Below are 17,500 nucleotides of genomic sequence, written 5' to 3'. Positions count from 1 at the left end.
GCTGCTAGCAATTTCAAGAAACGTCTGGTCTCAACTTTTTACTTCCAACGTTGGAATTTTCAGAAGAGGCAATGCATTTTTTTTTTCCCCCGGGGAGTAAAAGGAAGGAAGAATAGTCCTGTTGGTTGAACCGAGGCTCATCAAATGCTTGAAGGGTGCTCCAAAGCAGGACGTAGAGACAATTTCTAACTATTCATCTTCTTTTAACAACCTCCTTGCAGGGTGGAGTCTAGGCAACTGAATGGAGCTGAGTGTTTTCCTGGCCGGATGCCCTTCCTGTTGCCAATGCGGAGTTTTGTTCAGCAGATATATTCTCATCTTGCCCAGAGAGAGAAATATCTGCCTCTACCTAGGATCGAAACTCACAGCTTCCTGATTGTGAAGTGAGAGCTCCACCTCTAGGCCACGGGCACCACTCAATTTCTAGACCATTTCTAACCATTGCTCCCCTGCAATTGGGAGATACGCCAAAATCCAGCCTAAAAATAGCATGGCGTCTTCAAGACCAAAGGCCATTGATCAACATGTCCTGTGTGGATTTATCCAGTTAAAGCACTTAAAAGGTGGTTAGTGCCCATTACCAAAAGCATAAATTGAAGTTGCTTTTTTTTCCCCTGTTTGTTAAATAGCATTTTTCTCCCAAGTGCAGGTTCTGCTTCTATCAAATCAAGTGAGTGATTAACCATCAGGTACAACAGGAATTGACTGACCAGCAAAGTTTCTACAAAATGATCTGGTTGTCTTCTTCCTCTTCCTCTTCTTCCTCCTCCTCCTCCTCCTCCTCCTCCTCCTCCTTTTTCTTCTTCCTCCTCCATCTTCTCTCCTCCTTCTCCTCCTCCCCCTCCTCCCCTCCTCCTCCCCCTCTTCTTCCTCCTCCACCTTCTCCTCCTCCTTCTCCTCCTCCTCCACTTCCTCCTCCCCCTCTTCTTCCTCCTCCTCCTCTTCTTCTTCTTCTTCCTCCATCTCCTCCTCCTCCTCCTCCCCCTCCTCCCCTCCTCCTCCCCCTCTTCTTCCTCCTCCTCCTCTTCTTCTTCCTCCTCCACCTTCTCCTCCTCCTTCTCCTCTTCCTCCACTTCCTCCTCCCCCCTCCCCCCTCCTCCTCCTCTTCTTCTTCTTCTTCCGCCTCTTGTTCTTAAGTAATCAAAGAAACAATGAAATGCAACAAATCACCATTTAAAAATAACAGAAATACACATAGAACATCCAAAATGGAACCTGAAAGAAAGACCGGGTATAAAACAAGACCAGATATAAAAGCAACATAATGATGCTTTCAGTATAAACATCCTAATCACATAATATAATATAATGTAATATAATATGTAATATAATATAATATAATAATATAATATAATATAATATAATATAATATAATATAATATAATATAATATAATATAATATAATATAATATAATATAATATAAATATAATATAATATAATATAATATAATATAATATAATATAATTAGTATAGTATAGAATATAGAATATAGAATATAGAATATAGAATATAGAATAGAATAGAATAGAATAGAATAGAATAGAATAGAATAGAATAGAATAGAATAGAATAGAATAGAATAACATCCTAACCACAGAATATGGGAAAGAGCAATAGTCTGCTGTAACTGTCCATTTTTCTGACTCTCAGGAAGGACTATGATGACTCTGCATGTGGAGATGGGACCAGTTTTTTTCAAATAGGCCAGCAAATTAAACAGGATTTCCATGGTCCTGAGGACACAGTGCTTTGTAGTAGACTCTACTTCAGAGGTGGGTTTCAGCAGGTTCTGACCAGTTCTGGAAAACTGGTAGCAGAAATTTTGAGTAGTTCAGAGAACCGGTAGTAAAAATTCTGATTGGCCCCGCCCCCATCTATTCTCTGCCTCCCGAAGTCCCAGCTTAGTGGGAGGGAATGGGGATTTTGCAGTAACCATCCCCTGGATTGGGGAGGGAATGGAGATTTTACAGTATCCTTCCTCTGCCACGCCCACCAAGCCACGCCCACAAAATCGCTAGTAAAAATTTTTGAATCCCACCACTGCTCTGCTTCCATTAGGCTCTTCCATTACAGTAGTGGTCAAAATTGTGGAAACCTTTTGGGAAAAGTATATTTTCTAAAACTAGCTAATAACACCACTTTTTGGGGGGGGAGTAGTACCATAAAATTATATATCATTGGAAAGATCATTTAATCAAGAATGTAATGCAATAACTTTTATGAAGGATTTGCTATTAGAATAGCAGTTACAGGATAAAGAAGAAAAGTGAAACACATAGAAAAAACGAGATATGCAAAAATGATCCCCATGTCAGTTAATCCTTAGTTGGGTAACCTTTAGCATGAATGACGGCCTTACAACGTCTTCTCATGGAGTGAACCAAGTCTTTGAGTTCTGCAGCTGTTATAATGTGAAACCCGAGATTGAATGATGGCTTCTATTAACTGGGTTTTATTGCTGGGTCACTTCTGACTAACAAGTTTGTTTAGTCGGCTCCATAGATTTTCAATTGGGTTAAGGTCTGGGCTATTCCCAGGCCATTCCTGCAGTGGAATAGGATTATCTTGTAACTCAAAAATAAATAAATAAAATAAAATCGGTGTTATTAGCCATCAAACCTCAGAAATACACTTTTCCCCAAAGGTTTCTACAATTTTGGCCACTACTGTATATGAGTTCTACCCACAGAGATATACAGGAAAGATATACAGGAATTTAAAAACTTTCCTATCCCACAACTTCTAGCAAGAAACTTGCTTGTTCTTTGCATCCCGGATCAGAATTATATGCCCAGCCGAACAATTTGTCTGCATGGATCAGATTGCAACCATGGATCATTTTCATTACTAATGAGAATAAAATACCGTAGTAAATTCAGCTGCCTCTGAAAGAAGAAGAAAAAACATTAAAAGAAAGTAAGTGAGAGGGTGTTACTTTTCTTTTGTGTGGGTTTTTTTTTTTTTTTTGTGTGTGTGTGTGTGTGTGTACTCCGATCCGTGTTATTTTACTTGTAGAAGATAAATATAATAACAAATAACAGTCAGTTAAGCAAACCTGGTACATTTTCAGAATAATCAATACAAAGTTAATTGAAAGCTACAGTTTGAACGCTGTAATACTTCAGGCAAGACAACTGCAATCAATTTTAAATCATATTCAGGACAGGGCATTGCACATTTAGAAGGAAAACAAAACTGAGACAGAATTGTGTTGACTTAAAAATCTGTAACTCTATCAAACAGCAGGGGGCAATGAAACATAAAATCAAGATAACAAAAGATTTATTTGGTGAACTATAGGAAATGCAAACTATCATGCGGCATTGTATATCAAGGCTATTTTTCCTGCATTAAGAATACAAGAGGGATCTTTAAATTGACAAAGGAAAGAAGCCAAAAAAAAAATATATATAATTTAGTTCCTGTTTCTCTAGAAAAGCTGTTTATCAGAAAGATGTTGATAGCATTTCTGAAATTGTTATTCAGGTTTCACAGTTGATCCAGACACCCACTTTCCTTCCTTCCTTCCTTTCCTCTCTTCCTTTATATTTGACTTACAGTTTTCTTCTTTCTTTCATGTGTTCATTAGTCTTGAGTTCAATATTCTAATAGCGATTTAATTGGAGTACATGAGGTGTAATTATGTTTCCCATTTGGCATTGTCCTCGCATCGTGCACTTAAACTCATTTCGTATATTATACAATGGTCGATTCGTTCATTTTTAATTTTTTTTGATTCTCTGACAAATACCATTCTCTTAAAATCCATTTATTTATTTATTGTTTATTTATTTATTGGTTCGATTTATATGCCGCCCTTTTCCAGAGACTCAGGGCGGCTTACAATGCGTTAAGCAATAGCCTTCATACTTTTGTATACACCTGCTTAGTAGGGCTTTCGGCCCCCCCTAAGCAGAGTTCTTTTTTATACAAAGTCAGCTTATTGCCCCCCACAAACCGGGTCCTCATTTTACCTACCTCGAAAGGATGGAAGGCTGAGTCAACCTTGAGCCTGGTGAGATTTGAACTTGCAGTAATTGCAGGCAACTGATGTTTCTTTAACAGTGCATTAGTCTGCTGCGCCACCAAGGCTGTTTAGATTTTTGCTACAATAAAAAAATACTTTTTTAAAAATTCACACAGACCAGTCTCTCTCTCTCTCTCTCTCTCCCCCCGCCCCTCCCATTTTCCACCTATTTAGTTAGTGTGTTTCCTCTGATTCCCATTGGAAATTTTCTCTCTTACGAAATGTTGGAAGCTTCCTAAAAGATTTTTCAGGAAATTTAGGTTGTCTTTTTAAGCAGTTCACGGTTTTAAGGTTACTAAACATTTTCCAGGTATATTTTGCATCAGCTAAATGCTTCCCCTGAATCAGAAGTTTTAAAAGATTTAAAAGAGTGAGGCAATGAAAGGGAATCAGATTCTTCTAATTACTTGTCACTTGTTGGGAGTAGCATATGCTTAGTGTATATAATGATATGTTTATTTCATTTCAGATATTTATACAAAACAATTTTAATACTTTAGAAATTTGAACGCTTTATTCACGACTAAAGGATGCTAAATAGATTCACACTGAAATGTAATTATCCCTATGAGTTATTTCTTTTCAGTTTTGCAGAATGAATTTCCAGATTTAAGATGAAATTGTACTGTTTGGGTGAGCATGCTGTGATGGTCAGAAATGCATTTTAAATTGTGCACAATGAGATATATCTATCTATCTATCTATATCTATCTATCTATCTATCTATCTATCTATCAAGATATATATAGATATATATCTATAGATAGATATAGATATATATCTATAGATATATAGATATATATGCAATAAAGGAGGATATTTCAAAGTACGCACAGGAGCAAAGCAAATACAGTAAACAGAGATTTGCATTTAAATAGGGCTTTTATCTACAAAGAATATATACACACATGTACTTTAGTCAGACTGCAAACAAACAGCAATCAGCAATTACAGCACGGAAGCACATATGGAAAGAGAGATACATCTCAACAGGGCCTCTTCTTATTACAGGCTCTTAAAGTGATATCAGCCCAAAAACCTTGCTGACTCGTTCCCAGCATTACATCATTGTAGCAACTGATCAGCACTTAAATCATTACCTTGACAGAATATTTGTAGCTCAGGGTTGAAATGAAGGATTTTTGATGTTCTTTGAGCTTGGTGGTTTTCTTGCAAATGTTTGGTTACCCAAACTAGGTAACATTATTTGTGCTAATCAACTAGCAACTAGTTAGTCAACAGTGCTAATCAGCTAGCTTTTCAACTAACAGCTTGTCAACAAACAGTGCTAGTCAACTAGTTAATCATGCTGTTGTAATGACTGATGATGTCGACTAGTTTGGATAATGTAAATAAAGGAGCTATTTTTATACCAGCTTCCCTCTATATTTCTATGGTTGCAAAATTGTAGTGAAAAGATGTGGTGGGAATGTAAGTGGATATCTATTTTGTTTGGATGTGCTGCACATTTGGAAGAAAATTTTTTAGCCAGAACCTGGACTTCTATTTGGAGTGGACTTCTGAAAGTCAGTAGCATAAAGAGCAAGGTGGCTCATGAGGTTAAAACGCTGGGTTGATGATCAGCAGGCTTGTGTTAGAGACCCAGTTGTAGCCATGGAATGGGGTGAGCTCCTGTCACATGCTCCAGCCCAGCAGATCAAAAGCAGGCTGTCAAACGCCAAATATGTTTGCCATACCTGGGGGGTAGGACCCCCTGCACTGGTGCTGAGTGGAGGGATTTGGCTGTCCAGATCTGGACAGTGGGGAGGCAGTGGGGAGGATGGTGGGGAGGTGTGGTGTCACAAACCAAGCAGCCTGACGTCTTGGCAGACAACTGCTATGAGCTTCCGGGAGGTGGACGGCAAGCTGACAATCAGCTGTTTGGTGGGCCTGCAGATTGGCTGAATGGAGGCTAATTGGCCCTGCCAAAGAACAAATGAGAAGACCAGGAGAGGATTGAGGAGACAGAAGGGCATGGCCCTCCTCCTCTCCTGGATAAGATGTGCTGGGAGGTAGAAGTTCCCAGCGCTGACTTTATATCCATTTGCTTTTTGGAACTCATTGTATGCCAGAGTCCGGCTCATTAAATCCAGTAAGCCTCAAAACATGTGGTGTCTTAATTACTGTTTTAGGCAGTGGTGGGATTCAAATAATTTAACAATCGGTTCTCTGCCCTAATGACTGGCTGGGTGGGCATGGCCATGGTGGACATGGCCAGGGGGTATGACACAGTGGTGGGTTTCAAATTTTTTTACTACCGGTTCTGTGGGTGTGGCTTGGTGGGCGTGGCATGACTTGGTGGGCATGGCTTGATGAGCATGGCAGGGGAAGGATACTGTAAATTCTCCATTCCCTCCCCACTCCAGAGGAAGGTTACTGCAAAATCCTCACTTCCTCCCGATCAGCTGGGACTCGGGAGACAGAGAATAGATGGGGGTGGGGGCAGTCAGAGGTGGTATTTACCGGTTCTCGGAACTACTCAAAATTTCCGCTACCAGTTCTCCAGAACTGGTCAGAACCTGCTGAAACCCACCTCTGGTGTGACAGGCAGCACTTGGCCTCTGGCACCCCCCTGGGAGCAAAAATGGGCCACCAGCCTGCACCCTGTTTTGGGCCTAGGAGGCCTTCCTGCACTTACCTGGGAACCAAAATGTGGTGTGTGGGGACTCCTGGAAGGGGCAAGGAGGGGCAGGGCCAGCTAGCAATTTAACTACTGGTTTTCCTGAACTGGCCCGAACTGTCTGAATCCCACCACTGGGTTTAGGCCTGGAATTTGGACCTTTTGAGACAGGCAACCATCAGTAGTTGGTAGATAGATAAGTAACACTTCAATGGGCAACTTAACGGGGACATGCAAGGAATTCCCAACTAGGCCTCTCCTGCCCAACGGTGATGTCACCATTCATTCTTTCAACCCAGAAGTCCTTCAGTGCTCCTGACACTAATGTAGTAGTACCCACTTGCATAGTTGTCTGTGTGCAAGATATCTAAGGGTATATTTAGCATCTCAAAATTCTGTATTTTGGATTAATACCATCTGCATGTTTGTTCACCTTTGTCTGCAGTAATCCTTTCTGTTCCAAGAGACTTGTGGTCTCTTGTGGTCTCTTAGTGACACTTCAGCAGAGCCAGTTCAAAAGCACAGAAGCTGTTAAGTACCACTGAGACACAGGTGCTTTTCTTCTTTCCACGGAATAGCCTGAATGCAAAGCACTCCATACTTCAGTATCTTCCTTGATTAAGCCAAAGACATCAGCTCTTACTTCTGTCCTGATGCAGCTGTATCCATATTCTTTCGTGCACTTCATTTACCCATATCCATATATGAGATGTTCATGCTTTAGAGATGAATAGAATATAGAATTCTTTATTGGCCAAGTGTGATTGAACACACAAGGAATTTGTCTTCCATGCATAAGCTCTGACTGTACATAAAAAATATAACTGATAAATCATGATCATAGTCATCATAAATACAGTCATCATAAATCATAAGATACAACACTTAGTGATAGCCATAGGATACCTAATAACCAATCAACGTAAATCATACCAGGTAACTAAATAAAACAGTATAAATCGTAAAGATACAAGCAACAAAGTTACAGTCATAAGTAGAAAAAGAGATAAGTAATAGGAAGGATGAGAAGATTAATAGCAATGCAGACTTAGTAACTAGTTTGACAGTGTTGAGGGAATTATTTGTTTAGCAGAGTGATGGCATTCGGGAAAAAACTGTCCTTGTGTCTAGTTGTTCTGGTGTGCAATGCCCTATAGCATTGTTTTGAGGGTAGAAGTTGAACAATTTATGTCCAGGATATGAGGGGTCTAGAATGATATGAGAAATCAGACAGTGGTGGGATTTGTCAGTTTGCTGAACTGCACAGAATCGTAAGAACCGGCTTGCCTGAACTGGTTCGAACCGGCTGAAGCCCACCTCTGGAAATCAGCCAATTCCAATAGACTCTGGAAATCAGCCAATTTTCAGGCCGTAGATAGGAAACGTGTGTTTGTCAAAGGTTAAAAGGTTTGTGAGTCAGCTTTTTAGCATTTGACATCCAAACGTGTCCTACTTCAGCCTTAAAGTATGAGGGTTACTGGCTGATTGAATGAAAGAATGCAAGAAGTAGCTTTTTCATACTTGACATATCTGTTATGAACCTGGATGCTTGTAGAACTGGGCGAGATTTTCCAGAGAATAACAAAATTTATTTATTTATTTAATTTATTAATCATATTTCTATGCCGCCCACTCTCCGAGGACTCTGGGTGGCTTACAACAATCGACAATATACTAAATAGCCTACTGCCCCCAACATCTGGGTCCTCATTTTACCCACCTCGGAAGGATGGAAGGCTGAGTCAACCTTGAGCCGGTGAGATTTGATCTGCTGATCTGCTGAACTAGCAGTCACTGAAGTACAGCACTCTAACCACTGCGCCACCTCGGCTCAGCACCAATAAAGGAGAATATTTGAAACTCAGGGTTGAACTGTGGGGTCCTGGATGCTCTCTGAGCTTGGTGGTTTTCTTGCAGATGTTTCATTACCCAAACTAGGTAACAACATCATGACTTCAAGACAAGTTATTGACAAGATCAAGGAGTCAAAAGTTGGCCTGTAAGAGAGAAATAACAAAGCATCTCTCTGTTGCTGCTCAGGAGCCAAGCTTGATTCAAAATTGACTTTATCTTCAAATCAATCCATAATATGTAACAATATTGGTAGATTTCCAGTTTACACAACTGCAGTTCTAACCAGAACCCACAAATTCTCAATTAATCTGCCTGTGATTATTGCATCTCACAATTCTTAAGAAAAACACTTTAACAGCAGCACAAACATCTAACCTAAGGAGATATATTCAGGGGGGAAACAGGGTCATGATTGGGCCATAAATTACGTGGGGGTCAGAGTTGGCTTGCTGTCAGGGTTCTGGATGCCCTAATTAAATCATGAGCCTGGAGCCAATCTTCAAAAGAAATCCAGTTATTTATTAGGAGCTTCATGTTGGCACTACCCAAGCAAAGCCAACCCTGACCCCATGTAATTTATGGCTCAATCATGACCCTGTTTTCCCACCCCTCCCCCCAAGGTGTGTCATCAATCACATTCACCAATGGAGCAGTGTTGCAGGTTGTAGAGATCATTCCCTTCCGGCCGCTGTGGATTACCCTGGGAGACAGCCTTGAGAGAGATAAGACTGGAATGTACTTATGTTTTCGGCTGCTGTGCTGCTCCGTTGGTTTTATATATATATATATATATATATATATATATATATATATATATATATATATATATATATATATATATATACACACACACTCACACATATATATATACATAAATATATATACATATACATATACATATACATATACATACATACATACATACATACATATATATATATATATATATTTATTTTATTTATTTATTTTATATTGGATTTCTATACCGCCCTTCTCCCTGAGGACTCAGGGCGGTGTACAGCCAGATTAAAAAACATGCAGAACAAATATTAAAAACAATTAAAAGATATATAAATTTGGCCCAATTAAAACTCATTACCAATTAAAAACGTTTAAAACATTTAAAAAACAGTTAAAAATTTCATCTTAAGCCAGCCCGGCTTGTTTAAATAAATGGGTTTTAAGGGCGCGACGGAAGGCACTGAGGTCTTGGATTCTCCGTATCTCTGGGGGGAGCTGATTCCAGAGGGTAGGTGCCCGCTACATTGTCTGGCTGATGGCACCCCGAGGAGGCCCTCTCTGTGGGAGCGCACGGGTCGATGGGAGGTCGTTGGTAGCAGCAGGCGGTCTCGAAGATAGCTAGGCCCTATGCCATGGAGCGCTTTAAAGGTGATAACCAACACCTTGAAGCGCACCCGGAAGACAACTGGGAGCCAGTGCAGCTCGCGCAGGAGCGGTGTTACATGGGAGCGCCATGCTGCTCCCGTCACTACCCGCGCTGCTGCGTTCTGGACCAGCTGGAGCCTCCGGGTGCTCCTCAAGGGGAGCCCCATGTAGAGAGCATTGCAATAGTCAAGGCGAGAGGTGACGAGGGCGTGAGTGACTGTGCACAGGGAATCCCGATCAAGAAAGGGCCGCAACTGGCGGATCAGGCGAACCTGACAAAAGGTCCCCCTGGTTACAGCCGTCAGGTGTTCCTCCAAGGACAGCTGCATATCCAGGAGGACTCCCAGATTGCGAGCCCTCTCTGTGGGGGCCAATGACTCGCCCCCAATAGTCAGTGATGGAGTCAACTGACTATATCGGGATGCCGGGAGCCACAGCCACTCAGTCTTGGAAGGGTTGAGCTTGAGCCTGTTCCTCCCCATCCAGATCCGTACAGCCTCCAGGCACTGGGACATCACTTCAAGGGCATCATTGGGGTGGCCTGGGGTGGAGATGTACAGCTGGGTGTCATCAGCGTACTGGTGGTATCTCACCCCAAAGCCACGGATGATCTCACCCAGCGGCTTCACATAAATGTTGAACAGGAGAGGCGAGAGGACCGATCCCTGCGGCACTCCACAAATGAGAGGCCTCGAGGTCGACCTCTGCCCCCCTGCCAACACAAACTGCGACCGGTCGGAGAGAAAGGAGGAGAACCACCGCAACACGGTGCCTCCCACCCCCAACTCTTCCAGCCGGTGCAGCATGATACCATGGTCGATGGTATCAAAAGCCGCTGAGAGGTCTAACAGGACCAGAACAGAGGAACAACCCCTGTCCCGAGCCCTCCAGAGATCATCAACCAACGCGACCAATGCCGTTTCTGTGCTGTGCCCAGACCTGAAACCCGACTGGAACGGATCTAGATAAGATGTTTCCTCCAGGAATTGCGGAAACTGTCGTGCGACCACACTCTCAACAACCTTCGCCATAAAGCGAAGGTTGGAGACAGGACGATAGTTGGCCAATATTGCCGGATCCAGGGACGGCTTCTTGAGGAGAGGCCTCACCACCGCCTCTTTCAAGGCGGTGGGGAAGTAACCCTCACTCAACGAAGCGTTGATAACACCCTGAAGCCAGCCTCGTGTAACCTCCCGGGAAGCCAGTACCAACCAGGAGGGACACGGGTCCAGTAAACATGTGGCCGCACTAAGTCTCCCCAAAATCCTGTCCACATCATCAGGAGTCACAGCATCAAACTCCTCCCAGATAACATTCTCAAGACTATTCCTCGTCACCCTGCCCTGATCTACCCAGTCAGAGTCCAAATCCCCCCGGATCTGGGCGATTTTGTCATACAGGTATTGTCCGAAATCCTCCGCCCTGCCTTCTAAGGGATCCTCCCGCACTCCCGGATGGAGCAGGGCGCGGGTCACCCTAAACAGGGCGGCCGGACGATTCCCTGATGACGCAATAGAGGCGGAAAAGTAGTTAGACTTTGCCGTCTCTATCGCCACTAGGTAGGCCTTAATATGCGACCTTACCAGTGTTCGATCAGATTCAGCGAGACTGGCCCTCCAACCGCTCTCCAGGCGTCTTTTCCGGCGCTTCATTTCCCTCAGCTCCTCAGTAAACCAAGGAGCCGCACGGGATTGGCATCGGGTCAGAGGCCGCAAAGGCACAACTCGGTCCAAGGCCCCACCAGCCGCCCGATCCCAGGCGGCTACCAGGTCCTCGGCCGAGTCATGTGCTAGATCCTCAGGAAATGGCCCAAGCTCCATCTGGAACCTATCAGGATCCATCAGGCGCCTGGGGCGGATCCATCTAATTGGATCCGCCTCCCTGCGGCGAGGGGTCGCGGTTCGAAGATCTAGGCGAAGGAGTGAGTGGTCAGACCATGACAAGGGTTCCATGTCTATATCCCCTATAACAAGACCACTCAACCACTGGCCAGAGACAAAAATCAGATCCAGAGTGTGACCTCCCCTGTGAGTAGGGCCATGAACTAACTGGGTCAGGTCCATGGCCGTCATGGAAGCCATGAACTCCCGAGCCACCTCAGACGTTTCACCGACGGATGGCAAGTTGAAATCACCCATGACTAAAAGCCTGGGTGTATCTACTGCCACCGTGGCTATCACGTCGAGTAGCTCAGGTAGGGCTGTTGCCACGTGGCAGGGAGCCAGGTACGTAAGCAACAAGCCCATCTGAACCCCACGGCCCCACCTCACAAGGAGGGACTCACATCCGGCTATCTGAGGCACAGTGGTCTCCCTCGGACCCAGATCCTCGTTAATAATAACCGCCACCCCCCCGCCCCTCCCCTGAGCCCTCGGCTGATGGAATGCTCTGAAGCCTGGTGGGCACATTTCAACCAGAGGGACGCCACCCTCCGGGCCCAACCAGGTCTCCGTAATACCCGCCAGGTCCGCTCCTCCCTCTTGTATAAGATCGTGGATGAGGGGGGCCTTATTGACCACGGACCTGGCATTGCACAGCATCAGCCGAAGGCCCAGCTCCTGAGTATCTAAGCCACCTAGTATCCGAGCAGAGCCTTGGGGACCGGGGCAAGCAATTGCTCTCAGACAGCAAGTGCGAGCCCCCAGCACCTGATGTGGTCCCCAGCTCCCGCCATATCTGCCCCTCCCATTCACCGTGCCGATGGTACAGCCCTCATAGATATCGTCCCCCATCCCTTTCCCAATCCCTCGTCCGGTGCCCCCCGAATCGTTACCCTGTGCCGGGCACGGCTCTGACCCTGGTGGATTTCCCCCCCAATCCGCCCTAGTCGTCTTCCCAATATCTTTAAAAGAATAATTACAACCCCCTCCCCCAGAACCCCTTAAAATCTTTAAAAATTTCCCTAAAAAGCCCCATAAATTCTTCCTTGCTCCATGCCATCTCTCCGGACTCCAAAGTCCGTCATCGAGATAGGCCCTCGATAATGTGGGGGGCCAAATCTGCGAGAGGGGAGAAACTCGCAGGGCGAGGAGTTCCGACACCGAGTACATATAGCTATCAGGGGAAACAGTCCAAGGGTGGGGGACCACTGATGTTATAAGCGTAGGGAAAATTCCAGTCCATGGTCAGGCTGCCAAGCTCCACTGTCCTCTCACGACAGTGGCTAAGGAGGTGCATATCATTCGACCCCGAAAGTTTCCAGGGTGGCCGTCTCTCACCAGGCCAATCCATGGAGACTTTGAAAGAAAGCTCAAGGGCGAGGATAGCCATATTCCGCCTCCTCGGCCCCATATCCATAGAACCAGTATCCCTCCTGGGATTAGCAGCATCAGGGAATCCAATATCCAGCTCAAAGGAGGTTTAAGTTCGTAGATGTTCGTCAGAGAAGTTCTACATGGTAGGGAATCCAGACAGGCCAGATGGAAATGGGAAAAAATTAGGAGTAGTTCAGCAGGCCAAGATGGATGGGAAGCTATGATCGTAGTAGGCCAAAAGGCCAAAACTCAGTCTGAAGGAAGGAGGGGGGGGATTCAAACCGCATAAGTTTGTAGTCATTTTCCAGCCCCAATAACCCTCAACCTTCCATTCTAGAGGGTAAAGCTCCCCAATTTCGTCCCCCCCATCCAGCTCACCCTGGGGGGGGGTCTCTGGGTCTCCCTGGGGGTAACCCTTCCCTCAAGGGTCATATACTCTCCAGTCACCCCAAAATCTGACCTAAAACCGCTGCTGAAGAGTCCTGGGCCGTCTGTTTGGAAGTCTTTAGGCCCTTGGGAGCCGCCCCAACCTTAGGCGCCCCCGTCACGACCACCGCCGCGGCCTCCGCAGTCCCCATCGCCATCGTCGCCATCGGCCCCCCCCCACGGACGTCCCCAGCCGCCCCCTGCCTCCAAAGATCCACTCGAGGCATCCAGGGGCGTGGGGAACCTCCGTAGGGGCCTCACAACGCCGACGTCGTCCAGGAGCTGCCGCCGCCGCCGCCATGACCGCCCGCGACCGCCGCCGCCGGTGCCGCTCCCCTGCAGGCCGCAGACCGCCGTCGCCCACCGCCGTCCTGACGTCATCCCCCTCAGCGCTGGGATGGTCCGGGGAGCCGACAAAGCTTCCAACGGGCTCCTCAGATGCTGCTTCGTCCGGGCGGGGGGTCATAGATGTTCGAAATGACCCCCCTGAGCCCCCCCAAGCCGAGGCATCGCCCCCAAGAAGCCGAGACTCAGCGCCGGAGCGCCATCTTGGGGCATGCGCAGAAGAGTATATATATATTCTTACTTCTTCGTAGGGTTTATGTGTGTTTTTCTTCTAGCCAGGTTTTCCCTACGTAACCAAGGTTTTTTTTGTAGCTCCAGCTCAGTACTGAGCTGGAGCTACAAAAAAACCTTGGTTACGTAGGGAAAACCTGGCTAGAAGAAAAACACACACACACACACACACACACACACACACACACATATATATATGAATGATGCTAGGAAGCTGTTACTGTGCTTTAAAATTTTTGACTCTGTCTCTGAAGTGCAATGGCTATCATAAAACGTTGTGTAGGTGAATTGTCATGGGCAAATATAGTTCAACCAGGAGTTTCTCTCTCCCCCCGTCCCCACTAAATCAGATGTTCATAACCTTAGACAACTGTTTACTTAAAGTATTTACTCACAATAGTGTATACTTGCATTTTGCACTGGGAGTGGAAAGTCCCAAATATGAAGGGCATTTCTCTGGAGTCTGCAAATTGAAGTGGTGTTGTTATTTCATGGATAATCAGAGAGATCATCAGATAGGGGTTTAACTACCCAGGATCACAACATGTAATATGTCACTGTTCTTTACTATAACTGCTGGCATTCAAGTGTATACTGAAGTAGATGTTGTGGCTCCGTTACCTGAGCCTGTGTCATCGGCAGGCGAGGACTCCGAGAGTGAAGGAGAGGAGTTGGCAAGGCCTCCCTCTCCAGGACCCTCCACTCTGCCAATGCCTTCGGTGTCCGCCAAAGAGTAAGAGATAGGGCCGGGGCCAAGCACGTCCACACAGCCACAGGTGGACAGTGATGAGGGTAATGAGTCTTGGGTGGATCCACGCCACCGTCGCAGAGATAAGTGCGCGCAACAGAAGAAAAGGCGTGCCAGAGATTAGGCTGAGTCACTGGACCACACCCTACAGGATATAAAAGGGGGTGAGGTGGCCATTCAGACTCTGTGATGGACAAAACTAACTACTGTCGAGTCACATTGCATCTTTGGAAACAACATTATCAGCCTTGGATTTATTTTACGAACTGGACAATTCTTGACTGTGGGTATTTTGTTTATTGAGTAAAAGTTCTTGGCAAGCAGCTACTGGGTTGCTGCCAAGCGTCTTATCGGAAGAATTGGTTGTCTGCCAGTTTATTTAACCCCCGGCTGTCTGTTTGTGTGTGTGTGAGAGACAGGGACAGAACAGTAGAGACAAATTACACATTTAGGTTTTGAGACTGATTGATTATTCTAGTTGAAAACGGAATGTGCTATTCGGCTGTTTATCTGAATCAATGAATTCCTCCCCCTCCCCCTTCAACACGGTGAAGTAAATTAAAATAAAGTGTTTTAATCTACTACTTATGATAAAGAAGACCAAATCTCATTCCAATAAATGTGAAATACAGCTTGTCAGGTTCCTTTCAGTTTCCTGGAAATGCTACCCCGGCTTAGTCAGTTATGTCTAATACGTTGACATTTATTTTTTTGCTGCAATAAATGTTAGGATTATATTTTTTTGCATTAAAATCTGGCATTTTTAAAGATCACTATGACAAGTAATTTATTCTTTAAATCAGCCTGTTTTCTTTTCCCTTTACTTCTTTGGGGATGTGGATTTGGGGATGTCTCTCCAAGGCACAGGTACAAAGCACACTTCGAATGTTTTTTGTGAGCTATTAGTTTGATTTAAATCCAGTTTCTCAAGTCAGGATTTAAGCAAAGTTTTCCTTGATGCTATTTGCTATGAATTACTGCCCGGAAATAATCACGCTAAATCCAATTTCACACAGGCTGTGTGGTCTATGAAGTCTGTCACTGCGACGCTTTGAAAACTTGCTGTGTTTTCTCTCGGCAGAGGTGATTTCCTTTCTGGTGCAGTTTGCTGAGAATGGCCTTCGTGTCTCAACAGCTGCACAACCTCTTCAGTTCTGTCACTTCCACACATGACAGCTCCAATTACTTATCAATGTAGGACTCTTGGAAAGGGAGAGCAAAGTAAATCCTGAAAAACAAGCACCATTGTACAGTCCTGACTTTAATCTACGAGTAGTTTGACTGCCTACTCTACGTTTTGTCTTTTTTCTCTCCCGCTCTTACATTACATTTAAGAAAAAAAAAAAAAGAATACAGTTCTACCTTTCAGTTGCCCTGATCATCAAAACTTGAACTTAGCAGAAGGTACAATTTGGAAACTGAAAGGATATTTGAATCGGATCAAAATCTACCCTTATCTTTGCAGCCTTAGTGAGCTTTTTTCAGGCTTTTTTCAGCCTGTTTTGGCGGCTTTTTTTCAACCCATTTTCAGGGCTTTTTTTGGCCTGTTTTTGAGGCTTTTTTTGGGCCATTTTGAGGCTTTTTTCCGGCCCGTTTTTGAGGCTTATTTTGGCCCGTTTTTCTGAATATTGCTGAAAAAAGCCTCGAAAATGGACTGAAAAAAGCCTTGAAAACAGGCCGAAAAAAGGCTGGAAAAGCGCCAAAAAAAGGCCCCCCAAATGGGAGGCCAAAATCTTTTTTTTTGTTGTTGTTTTCCTCTTCTAAATTTAGGTGCGTCTTATAGTCAGGTGCGTCTTATAGTCTAAAAAATACGGTAGACATTAGTTTTAACTGCATTCTGACCCAGGACTATAAGCTTGGCAGATATTCTAATTGAAGTGGGACTTTGCAACTTGGAGAACATTTAGATTTTGGAGGTCACCTGAACAGTGCAAATGGGTGCGGAACCTTTTTGGAACTGCTGAAATTCAGTGATCCTGAGAGCATAGATAAACCTCCAATGGGCTCAAGAACTCTCAGAAAGAGTACTAACAACCAGATGATTGCAAGAATATAAATCCTTCCATTCCCCGCCATTCAGAACTGAAGTGAATGATGAGAAAAGTGAAACATCTTCCAAACAAAGAAAAACAAAGGGGGAAAAAAAACAGTCCAGTTGCCTCTTGAAAAAGCACCATGATCTGGATGACTGAGAATCTCCATAGATAACTTTGTTAAGATTCAGCTTTAGATTAATTGAGATTATTTTGTCCAATCCAGACCCTAATAGCCTCTAGACCAGAGGTGTCAAACTCAAGGCCCACAGGCCGGATCTGGCATATGGGATGTGTGAATCTGGCCCAGGGGGCTGGCCTGGAAATATCAAAGGGGCCATGTGTGGCCTCCCAGTGGCCTGTTTTTTGGCCTCCCCAGGCTCCTGCAGCACTCCACAAGCCAAAAATAGGCCCTTTTTTGCTGGTAGAGTGCTGCTGGAACCCATTTTTTTTTTTTTAATTTGATTTATATGCCGCCCTTCTCCGAAGACTCAGGGCAGCTTACAATGTGCTCAGCAATAGCCTTCATCCTTTTTGTATATTTATACAAAGTCAGCTTATTGCCCCCACAAACT

The sequence above is a fragment of the Pituophis catenifer genome, unplaced genomic scaffold, assembly GCF_029215685.1.
Source record: "Pituophis catenifer annectens isolate HBS135680 unplaced genomic scaffold, rPitCat1.0.hap2 SCAF_8, whole genome shotgun sequence".
NCBI classification, from domain to species: domain Eukaryota; kingdom Metazoa; phylum Chordata; class Lepidosauria; order Squamata; family Colubridae; genus Pituophis; species Pituophis catenifer.
Note: the sequence above shows the minus strand (reverse complement) of the source record.